At 40.1% G+C, this 11,992-nt stretch overlaps 1 pseudogene; it reads left to right on the top strand.

Annotated features, from left to right (window-relative positions):
- Positions 1–10,562: 10,562 nt before the first annotated feature.
- LOC120110133 lies at positions 10,563–11,600 on the top strand (annotated as a pseudogene).
- Positions 11,601–11,992: the final 392 nt, after the last annotated feature.

The following is an 11,992-nucleotide window of genomic DNA, read 5'->3' as shown; positions in this document are numbered from 1 at the left end:
TAGTTAGTGCGGAACTAAACACACGACTGCACATATTCTCACAATATCTTAAGAATGTAAACAACATTTTTTTAAAATTAATCTTTGTTTCAAACAAGGGTATGATAATTCACAACCAGCTAAGATAAATGTTTTTCGCCAAAGTTCACAATAAAATTTTCATGATTTCTAAAGCAACTCAACAAGATTCGTACTTGATAGCCATAGGACTCATGATCTGAAAGTATTAGATATTTGTAAATAAGGTTTCTCTTCCGCCAATTAATCATGTAATTGATGTATAGCGAATATGTGTATCTTTGAGACTTGAGAGTATTCACATATAACGATCCATGGCCGGCTAATGACAAAGACTGGTTCATAATTGCCAACTTTTTGCCAGTTTTCTGGATTAAAAAACATAAGAGATCACAGCTAGTCATTAACCTAAACCTTGGAAACTAATTTTAGTAATGCAGTCATTGTTTGTCCAGAAAGGCATAGATGCGTCGTCTTATCCATCCCACGCGCACACCCCGTTTGACACTCCACTCCGGCCCTATCGGTGCCTTGGTGGGATTAAAACCCAAGAAATCTCAGTTGTGGGGTTACTTTTTTTTCTTCCCTTGATGAAGGCTAGGATTTAATCCATCCAATCCAATTTATTGAAAAGAAAAGAAACTATTTGCAGACTCCTGCTTGGCATGCAAGGAAGCGCATTTCTTGTTCTTGCCTATAAAGCAGCCACGCCCCTGGCCGATTCGCACCTTCACCCGTCCTTCCCACTCTCCTCGTTATTCCTTTATTCCTCTCTAATTCTCTCGAGAATAACATAATGGCGAGTGCCAAAGATGCGAGGAATCCGGAGAGCAGGCCCACGGGTAATCCCTACCCGAAGAGGGGCCAGATTAAGCACAAGATCTTCGAAGACGTTGTCTCGGCCATCACCTCCATGGCTGGCGGCGGTCGTCGGAGGGAAGGACAGGAGGGAGGGGAGGGCCGGAATGGGAGCTCAGCGACGGGCCGCTCCCAATCCGAAGAGAAATCCTATTCCTGAATCCTGATGGATGGATTCTAAGCCGCCCCAGCTGTTACTCTGCGCTGTTTTTTTGCAGCAGAGCAGTTGGACTTCTTCTGGATCTCTGCAGCTGTGTTTTTTAAATAACCTGCAGAGGCCCAGCTGTTTTTTCGTCTCACTCTTCTTCTTTTTTTTTTCTGTTTGGAATCTCTGTCTTTGGTTTTAGAAGAACTGTAACTTAGAAGTGGCTTTCTCTGTTGCTGTTGTTTTTTCGGAAGTAGCAGAGTGAGGTTTAGGTGTGTTTGGTTTTTTCTGCAATAACCTCTGTGATCTCTACTTTTTACGTAGATCTCGGAGGAGGTGTGCTTGTAAAAAATTTACATTTCCTTAATGATGCTTCTTTCTTTCTCTGACATAAGCTTCAGCGGCTCTGTTAGATCTTCATCTGTTGCTTTTAAATTATTTCCAAGATATTAACTATATAGTAGGGAAATAAAAGAAGCAAATTAAGGACACAAATGCTTGTTGGACTCTAGAACGTATTGCTATATAGAAAACTTCGGTTGTGGGATTGTTCTACTGCCTCCATTCCTCTAAATCTCACGCCAAAAGATTTGTGCCAGAGAATTAGCTCTAGGAGCTAAATCTCATGAGATAGAAACAGGCAGCAGTCGCACAGGGAGCTCCTGGAGACGAGACTCTGAAAACATGAGTAGGAGACTGATTCCAAATGCTTGAAACCTGCGAGCCGTGATCTAATTCTAGACTTGGTTTGGCCAACAGGTTTAGCACTAATACCGGGCGGCTCTTCCTCTCCCTTATCATTAAAAAAAACCCAATAATATTAGCAGTAAGATGAAGAAACTGACAATTTTGTCAGACAATCCTAATTTCTTATCTCCAACAGTTACTTTATATTAAAAAAAATCCAATCAGAAAAACAGTCAAAGTTTCCAGAAACAGCGAACAACTTTGCCACTAGGTATGACGCTGCTCCGTGCAACTTTGCCAGCGTGGCATTTCTGGACTAGAAAATCTTTATCATTAAAAAAACAGCGAACAGCTTTATTAGGATATCAATCCATCGACCTGGATCTTGTGTTGGGTGTCCAAAGACATCGTAGCATCAAACGGGACACATCAGGTACACTGCATAAATATATTAGCCTTGCACAGGTACTTTGTCGGAAAGATCAACGTTTAGGCCTTTCAAAACTCTTTTTAATTTCACATTTTATAACATTGTTAAACTAGGAAGAGCAACATCAGACCTTGCTCATCCTTAGGCCTTTCAAAACACTTTCTGTTTTCATATTTTATAACATTGCTTAACTAGGAAGAGCTGCATCAAACCTTGCTGATCCAAACTTCAGGGAGCAAAGTCCGATTTTATTATGAACACCAAAAAAAAAAAAGCCTAATCCACAAAATTTCCATCATAATGGATCTAGAGAGAGTTAAATATACGCTGCCTTATTTCTGCATGAGGAAAGACTATTTCTAAGTTTAAAATCCCCATATTTGGATACAGGAAATAGGTGAATTTGTTTTGGTCGAGTTAATTTTATATCCAAGGCCTTAGAGTATGGTGGAAAATTCAAGTAATTTGAATTTTTATATTTGGATTGGGCTACTAGATTTTTCTTATAATTGTTGGAGACTATTGGATGTGTTAATTTAAACACATGTCTAGATTTATAATTTGAGCAGGGATGTTTTGTCTTTATTCATAAAGCCATTAGTAAAAGTCATATTGAGTAGAGATGCTTACACAAGTTATCACGTAAAGCACTGCCGATAGATATTAAGAATCTTGGTAAAGAAAATTTTGGAGATTAGTAGAGTTAATTCTACTCATAGTGATATTGGCTCAGAACTCCTAACTCATTGAATTTGGAATAATTTTTTTTGAAAGAGAGATCGATCTAGATTGACTAATCAAATTGCTAAGGGAATCTAGAATTAATTCACTTTAAATTCAAGCTAGATATTTTGGATTCTAAAAAAGATGTGGAGATCACGCAATAATCTTAAACTTGACTAAAGGCTTGAGGGTTAGTTATTGTAAGTACACTCTACATAAATTGAGAGCAAAAAAATCTAGAGGTTTTGATCTAGTCCATTTGAAAATTTTGAAAATTGGATTTTCTTAGTATTGATCCAAAGTGATACTTCGGTCGAAAATCATTTAGCGACCTTAGAGTAAATGATGAGTTAGATTAGAGTGCGCAGCAAAAGTATGATGGAGTACTTTCAAAGTTTAAGCCTTAAGTAAGTTAATTTTGAGGATGATTTTTTTTTAGGAGGGAGAATGTACAAACCAGTAAAATAGCCTAGTCCTGTGGGCTTGTGGGCCGGGCCCGAACTAATCCTGCGCTAGAGCCAGCTGTGGGCTTGTGGGCCGGCCCGAAGAGGCTTGGCCCAAGCCTAACCATGCCATGTGGCATGATTCCAATGGAGGGGAGACTCCGACAAGAGTCTTCTTCCTCCTCCGATTTTCGACGAAATAGAAGTTAATCTGGGGCAATCTAAGTTTGACTCGAACTTTAGGATCACGCCTAATTAACTCCCCTCCTCCTCTAATTTCCATCACCAGAATCATCAAAAATCGCCACCGATTCTAAGTCTTCTTCTCCGTGTCTCCTTCTTGATTCCTCGCTGAAAAGCTGTCGTACCACCTCATCAGACCGGGGTAGGGGTTCCTCATCTTCTTCCTCCTTGTTTTTTGGTTCGGTGGCCACTATCGCCATGGATTTAGGCCAGCAAATTGCCGAGATTTCATCCAAAAATAAGGTGCTCTATTTCGGCCCATTTTCTTCCTTGTTCATTGCCGCCGGCCACTGAGTTTGGCCGAGTTTTGCCGCTGTCCAGGACTCCTAAGATTGGGTGGCAGCTAGTCAATAGGCCGGCCAAGATCTAGATCGAGTTGTCATGGATCATCCTCCACCTTTTTTGTGTTCTTCATCTCTTCTTTCTTGTGCTAGTCGACCACTATCGCCAGTGGTGTCATGGCTGAAGGTTCGCCTGAGACCGTAATTGAGGCTGGCCACTATGGTCGTCACCCCCTCTGATCCAAATAGAAAAGGGAGAGGCGGGCTCTCCCCTATTTTGAGAAGAAACAAGAGTCTTCTCTCTCTTCTTTCTCTCTCCTCTCTCTTTCTTGATTTATCTTTCTCTGTATGGTTCTATAGACCTAGCAGGAGGATCCCAGATATTCTCTTTGTGGATCTATGTTGACCCCAGTAGAGGGTCCTGGACTAGTGTCGCTATGACCACCTATTGTGCTAGCTTTACCTCGACCATCGCTGAGTACCGTTAGGCTCTATCATCATGAATCTTTATTATGTTACTGAAACCATTGTTTGATTCTCATTTCATATTTTGATTGGCTTGATTGGCCAGAGTGGACTGACTCAGATCTTCAGACGCTGCTACCTAGTCGATCCTGTCCATCCTGCACCCGACCATTATTAGCTACCATTGAACCCATGATTAATAACCCCTGAATTATCGTTCTTTTTTTGATTGGATATATATTTTTTGATCAGATAGATTAAGTTACATTGTACTAACCAATTCGAATAATTGGGCATTGTCATGTAGCCTGCCTCGTATATCTTTCTATACAAATCTATTTTCATAGTCAGTCCTAATTTTGTATAGGCTACAATCATCCAGACAAGAAGAAGCCCAACAAAATCTTATACTCTAGTTTCTAAATTAAGGTAAGACCCTGACATTTTATTTATATTTAATTTTTAATTAAACAAGAATAAAGAATATGGATAATTCAAATATTAGAACTCTAAAATTAGGTTATTACTAAATAATAAAATCATTAATATGGCGAGTGATTGATAAGGGATAAGGTCATGTTCTTGTCCTTTTTGGTAGCTTCTGATATAAGCCCAAGCCATTGTTTGGAGAACAGTGCAACACACGGACTCCACGAGACATTGCCATTGTGGCCACCCCCTAATCTAGAAAAAAAGAAATTCACTTGAAAGGAAAGTCTAATCTGACTCGCAATGTCGGCAACGACTTTGTCAAGTCAACGCTAGCTGGGAGCACTGACTTGTATCTACTGCTTCCCAACGGCAGAACTAAAAGACGGAAGTTTAGCTTTCTCGTTCTAGTGGCAGCAGACATGCTTTATCACCTTTTCTTTTCCCAGTTATAATTGCTTTCTTGGCCGGAAACCACTTACATTAGGTGAGAGCAGACCCACACGAAGAGGCAGTCAACAAGGGATATGCTCCGTGAAAGTTTTTTTTGTTTTGTTTTTGATTGAAGACATGTGCTTAGTGAAAGTTGTTTTCATTAGAATCTTGTTTCAAATGTTTTCCAGGGTTGCTTGTGGTTTTTTCTAGGCTTAAATTTGTCTCTCCTTGGATCAGATAGCAAGTAAAATAGAACTTAACTTCGGCCTCTCAATTTTTTTCAGCAAAAAAAAAAAGCACCTTATAGTGACTGCCACTAAATTTTCTCCAATTCTTCTTAATCTGCAAACGCCCGATCTAAAGGCTATTTGCTTGTTGTGGTCCTACCCCCAACTTGTGAACCCAGGACCACCTCTTTTTGGAGAGTTGCCACCGTATCTTGTTGAGAACAGTCGTCTTGCTTTCATAAGAAACTGCAAGATAACTTAACGATATTTAATATAAAACCTAATCATTCAGTTGCCGTTCTAGTCACGATCGTTTTTTCTAATTTGAATTAGTTACAATTTTTTAAGTTCAGTTATAGCCTAGCTAAATTCTAAGCGAATATTGGTAGTACTCGAAATATGATGCAGTTCATGCCGAGTCCTTTTTTGATGTAAATGGAGGTAGCCAGCGGCTGCCCCCAGATTTTTTTGTTGAGAGAAGATATTCACATACAGAAGATGAAAAGAATTTATAAAGAAGAAGACAAAAGAAATAAGAAAAGTACTGCAGACACTGTACTTATCTGGGTCCAAATTTTTTAAGTGCAATATCTAAGAATGTTGATGGAAACCTCTCATTTGCTGAGCAAAGGGGTGTAACCACTGCTGCAAGTACCAGTTCCCATTAGAGAAATGTCATGATAAATACATTTGTAATTATTTTTCCTTCGAGGAATAAAAAATCCACTTGCAAGTAGGTAGTGAAGTAGTCAAACTTGAATTAAGCCCCCAAGGAAGATCATAGAAGAAGAGATGCTGCTAGTTTCAGCCTCCTATGACCTTTCTTAATTCAGTTTCCAACTATTTTGCTAGATTTAATCCAATATGCCGATGCAATACTTGTGGAGCAGTCATATTTTTTGGCCTTATTGGATAATCTCAGGTGTAGCTTTCAATCTCTAAGAAAAAAAATATGATGATATCACTTTAATATGCACTTCTGCAGAGTTTCACCGATCTTCCCGTCGCAGGGTAATTAATAAATAAACAAAACATTGCACATAAAAAGTTGATAAGTCCCGCAATTGCCAACTTGAGAACTCCATAATCAACCAACCTACTATGTTTGACAATAAACTTGAGAGTTTCACCGATCTCCTCGTCGCAGGATTGTTCATGTGCACTTTGTGGGAGCGGCATAGCATTATTTTTTTTAAAACAATACCAAACACAATTGACTTGAGGAGCTATAAAATTCCCTATTAACTTTTAGTAATGTGCACATTTTGATTGTGCATTTAGAAAATTAAGGAGCGCATGTGTAGACTTACAAATGCATCATCTTTCCAATTTTTTTCTGAACATCTCTCTCTCTCTCTCTCTCTCTCTTACACATATGTATTAGAGAGAAAAAAAGTTAATGTAGTGCCTCTATATTTTTAAAATAGATGCCCTTTGTTTGGTGCATCTAATCCCTACTATCCTAATGTTAAATTAAAGCATGAGCTGTCCATGCATTGTTAATTATCATCTTGTCACATCTATTCTTGCTGTCTCGCATACAATTTAGTTTAAACGAGTAAGAAAAACTTTTTCTTTGGATTGCATCATGCTTTTTCTTAGGCCCCCCAAATTGCTTGCTCCTAAGGATCCAGCTGTCAAGAGGAACATGGACGTCATGGGCGCTGAAAGTGGTTTGAGATAATGGATAGATGGGTAAGTTTCTAAAATTCCAGAACCAATCCGTTCTCCTCCTAGTTCCTGGAGTTGGGTTGAATCCATCGCGCCAAAGAAGGCTTCACCATCCATTGCTTACTTTGAGATCTATACAAAAGATGAATAATATGAGATTGGATCATTTTGAAATTTGTGCAGTGGATGATTCAATGGTGGATTTGCACGAAGAAAGATGAATTCTTTTTTACCGCAAAAGATAACAATCTGAGTCCATTAGTTCTCCAATCTGTATGGCAGCTGAGAATTAGAGGTGCCATAATACGTGAGCTTCGTGCATGTGAACAGCCAAGAATTTAGGTTGTATCTTTTTTTTCATGATATTGATATTAGGATTGTGTCTTTATAGACCTCAAAGTATTTCAAACTTTTATACCTATCCACGTACGTAGATTTTGAAGCATCTATGATGCGATCCGATGGTGGATTTATGGAATCCTTCTCGCACCCCAAAGATACAGCCCCTGGCTTGCGGACACTTTAAGGCGACACAGGATCTGATACACATGCTGCGGGCCACGGTGCGGAGCCTTAGGCTTGCGGAGGAGGGAATTCTTAGGGCATACCTGGCTTACCACATCTGATTGGACTGGAATGCTCGTCTGTTTGAGGGCAGGAGGTTCTCGGCGAGGATAGTGGTAGAGAGAGCTATGCTTCAGGCCGAAGAGGTCTTTTCTTGTACTGCCTTGTCTTCACTTGGGATGACTAGGGATATCTAGGGTACCCGCAGTGCTGTTCAGCGTGCAGGTTTGCTGTTATTTCTTGGATACCCCCACCCTTTGGTTATCTTAAAGTGAATTTTGATGGCAGTGTGGCAACGGACAGGACGTAGGAAGGGGTTGGATTTGTTATCCGAGACCATTTTGGAAGTTTGGTTGCAGCGGGAGGCCGGGGCTCGACAGGTCTCATGGTTGCTGGGGTAGAGCTGTGGGCAGCTTGGGTGGGCATATCCTATGCGAGGTGGGTGCTCGGGGTCGGGCGGGTGTACCTTGAGGGGGATTCCTCTATAGTCATAGATTGGATCCGAGGTGCTGATAGGTATGGAGATGGGCATCCGCTCATTCGGGAGACTCGCAGATTGGCTATGGAGATGGATGAGTTTCAGATCGTCCACATTTTTCGGGAGGCAAACAGGATCGTCTTCTATGTTGCACGACACTTCGAGGAGTTTCACTGGACATCCATAGTAGAGCTACTGCCACATTTGAATTTTTTGCTTTTTTATGATTTGGCAGAATGTACTCACGTTAGAGCTATATGAATTGCCGTTTTCATTAAAAGAAGAAGAAGAAGAAGAAGTAGAAGAAAGATACAGCCCTCGCCAATGGCCATGAGCATCTTATCCGAGGCAGCGTGGACGGTGCGGGGCGAGGAGAGCAGGGAATAGAGCGGCGTCGTGCATCATCTATGAGGTCAGGAGGAGTGACGTAGAGTGACGTACTGTTCACACGAGCTGGCATGAGTAAGCAACCACCGACAAAGCGTCCCGTGTGGTGGGGTCCTTTGTCTTCTCATTTCTTTCGCTTTATCCCTTCCAGTTCACACTGCAAGCTGGCTCACTGTTTTCTTGTTAATTATCGCATTCAGGGTCGCAATTAAGACAAAGAACAACTTGCCGAGCCCTTTTTGACGCGTTTGGTCGGCAGAAATAATTTTTAGTCGCTGAAATATTTTTTTAAAAAAAGATAATGTTTAAAAAATTATTTTTTGAAAAAATAGTATTTTTTATATTTAATTGATCATAATAAAATGGCACTTTCTAGAGTTGTATTATATATATTTATTATATTTTTAATAAAAAAATTATCCATAAATTTTGATGGCTTAAGAGTATTTTTGAAAAAAAAAATTAATTTTCAATCGATGAAAAAGTAGCTTTTTTTGTCTCCATGAATTTTTTTCATAAAATATAGAAATCTTATTTTTATAGAAATGCTAATTTTTTTCATTCTCTCCTTTAAACACTTCAACCAAATAAAATGTATCTTTTTTTGTTTTTTCGTTGATCATACTTATGTTCTTAAAACTTTTCCATGATCCAAAGAGTCAATCTTTAAAAAAATAATTCTTTAATATATTTATAGCAACCTATGATCTCACTTTAAAATAATTAATTAAAAGATATTATTTAAATTTTTTGATTCCATAAAAATATTTAAGATGTGCTAATTTTAGTACTGCTAAGGCTGCAAATGGGTGGGATTGACCCATGACCCGATCCACGGGGCTGGGTCGAGTCCTAAAATTAGATCCATTCTATTTTTCGGGTTGGGTCTGGGTTTATCGAATCTCAACCCGACCCAACCCATTTTTTTTGGGTTAACTTAGGATCCTTTACCCAATGACCCAATCCAACCTAACCCAAACCTGAATTACCTATTTAGGCCCACAGGCTGCAGGCTGTATTGCAGCTTTCTCCTTCGCCTCTACGTCTATAAAAGCTTCCTCTTTTTCTTTCTCCCAACTCATCCTTCAACACATAAAATTAGATCTCATCATATGTCTTAGGCCTCGTTTGGCAGAGCTGTTGGCAGTAGAGCTTTCGGAAATAAAACTTTTTGAAATAGAGCTTTTATAAAAAGCTATTTGCTGTTTGGCAACTATATTTCTAAATTGGTGTGAGACTTTAATATATGTTTGGTAAACAAACTGAGAGAGTACTTTTGGTATGACAAAATGATCATAAAGAACATTGCATAGTATTATACAAAAGACTATAATAAAATATAATACGTAAATACATAAACATATAATATAGTATAATATTATTGTAATGTAATATAATATTATTATAATATAGTAATATAATATTATATACTATAGCATAATAAGATAGTATAATTTGATATTTTATAACATAATATATCAATGTATTATGATATAATGTAGTATAATATTATATTTATAGTATAATACAATAATAAAGGTATAAAATATTATAATTATTATCATTATATATTAATATTATCATTTTCTGTAATTATTATATTTTACCATGGGTATTTTGGTCCAAAAAAATTTATAACTTAAAATAGCTTTCCGATGGATCTAAAAGTGCTTTTTTTTGAAGAAGTTCCAAAATGGAGCTTCTCCAAAAAAAATTGTTTTAGTTTTTTAGCAAAGTTAAAATAACTATTCGATTCTTTTACCAAACATTCCGATTTCATCTAAAGGTGTTTTTGGAGGATCAGAAAGTATTTTTTAGCTCTCTAAAAGCTCTACCAAATGGAGCCTCAGAGACCCAATGTTTTAAACTCTTCCTCGATGGCCTTCTCCCTCCATTTCCATATCTTGGTCTCCAATGAGATGAACCCCAACTCCTATTGGCAACAGTAATAGGAAACGGAATCCTACCCAAACCCCACTCCTGTCTCTCCTTTCTTCTCTCTTCCCTCGGATCTAGAAAGCCTCCCAGCCAAAACTCTCCGCCCTGTTTCTAATTATTTTTTAATTTGCTACCTCAAGATGGGTGTGAAAGGATTTGTTGAAGGCGGCATCGCCTCCATCCCCGTTGGTTGCTCCACCCACCCGCTCGACCTCATCAAGGTCCGAATGCAGCTCCAAGGGGAGTTGCTAAGCCTCGTGGTCTCCACCCTCCGCCCTACTCGCGCCTTCCACATCACTGCCATCGTCACTCTCCCACCGCCGCCGTGCCCTGACCCTCTTGTCGTCGGCGCCTAGATCTTCCGCTTCGAGTAGGGCTGCAAATGGGTCGGGACGACCCATGATCCGACCCGACCCAACCCACATAAGACTCGACCCGACCCGAATTTTAGGACCTGCGGGGCTGGGTCAGGTCCTAAATTTGAACCTGTTCTATTTTTTGGATCGGCTCAGGTCCACCCAATCTCGATCCGGACCCGGACCTAACCCGACCCTTTTTTTGGATCGATTTTTTTCAGAGAATGTTGCATTGATGCTTGGGACCGACTTGTTGAATTTAGATAATGTTGAATTTGAACATGTGAATATAAAAATACATAGATCCGGACCCAACCTGACTCGAATGACCCGTCGGGTCAAAATTTGTAGGCATGAACCGGCCCGACCTGACCCAATTTTCAACCGGGTTGGGTCTAGGGTCCAAAATTAGGATCCAAACAAGAAATCAGTCAATTTGGGGTCACTCAAGACCAGATCTGATCCGATCCATTTGTAACCCTAGTTTCGAGGATTCCTCCACCTAGATCCGAAGCGTGGTGGACGTGATCGGGCAAAGGGTGAGGAGCAAGGGGTTGGGGAGCCTGTGGCGGGGGTCAGCGCTAAGTGAACTGGGCAATGATCGTGACAGCATCGTAGCTGGCGATGTACGACCAGGCAAAGGAGGCGATCCTGGGGCATGGGATCATGGACGACGGGCTGGGGACACACATGACGGTGAGCTTTGCTGCCAGGCTGGTGGCGGCGATGGCGTCGAACCCGGTGGACATGGTGAAGACGAGGGTGATAGACTCGATCCAACACAGACCTAAATTTTTTAGGTCAGATGTGGATTATATATAGACCCGATCTGACCCGAATGATCCGTTAGGTCAGAAATTATAGTCGTGGACCCGATCTGACTTGACCCGATCTTCAATTGGATCGGGTCTGGGTCTAAAATTAGGATCCGAACAAAAAACTGGATTGGGTCGAAGTCACTCAAGATTCGATCCAACCCAATCCATTTGCACCCCTAAGTACTGCAGTCAGCATTGGAGCATGGTCTTATCCATCCGAGGCTCACGCCCCGTTTGATACTCCGGCCTTATCGGTTCGTTGGTGCGATTAAAACCCAAGAAATCTCGGTTGTGGGGTTACCAAACTGCCGGTACACTATATTTTTTTTTTCCTTGATGAAGGGCAGGATTTTATCCATCCAAACCAATTATTGAAAAGAAAAGAAACTTATGCAG

Source organism: Phoenix dactylifera, chromosome 3 (genome assembly GCF_009389715.1).
Source record: "Phoenix dactylifera cultivar Barhee BC4 chromosome 3, palm_55x_up_171113_PBpolish2nd_filt_p, whole genome shotgun sequence".
In the NCBI taxonomy this organism is placed as follows: Eukaryota; Viridiplantae; Streptophyta; class Magnoliopsida; order Arecales; family Arecaceae; genus Phoenix; species Phoenix dactylifera.
Note: the sequence above shows the minus strand (reverse complement) of the source record. Positions and strands in the feature narration are given on the sequence as shown.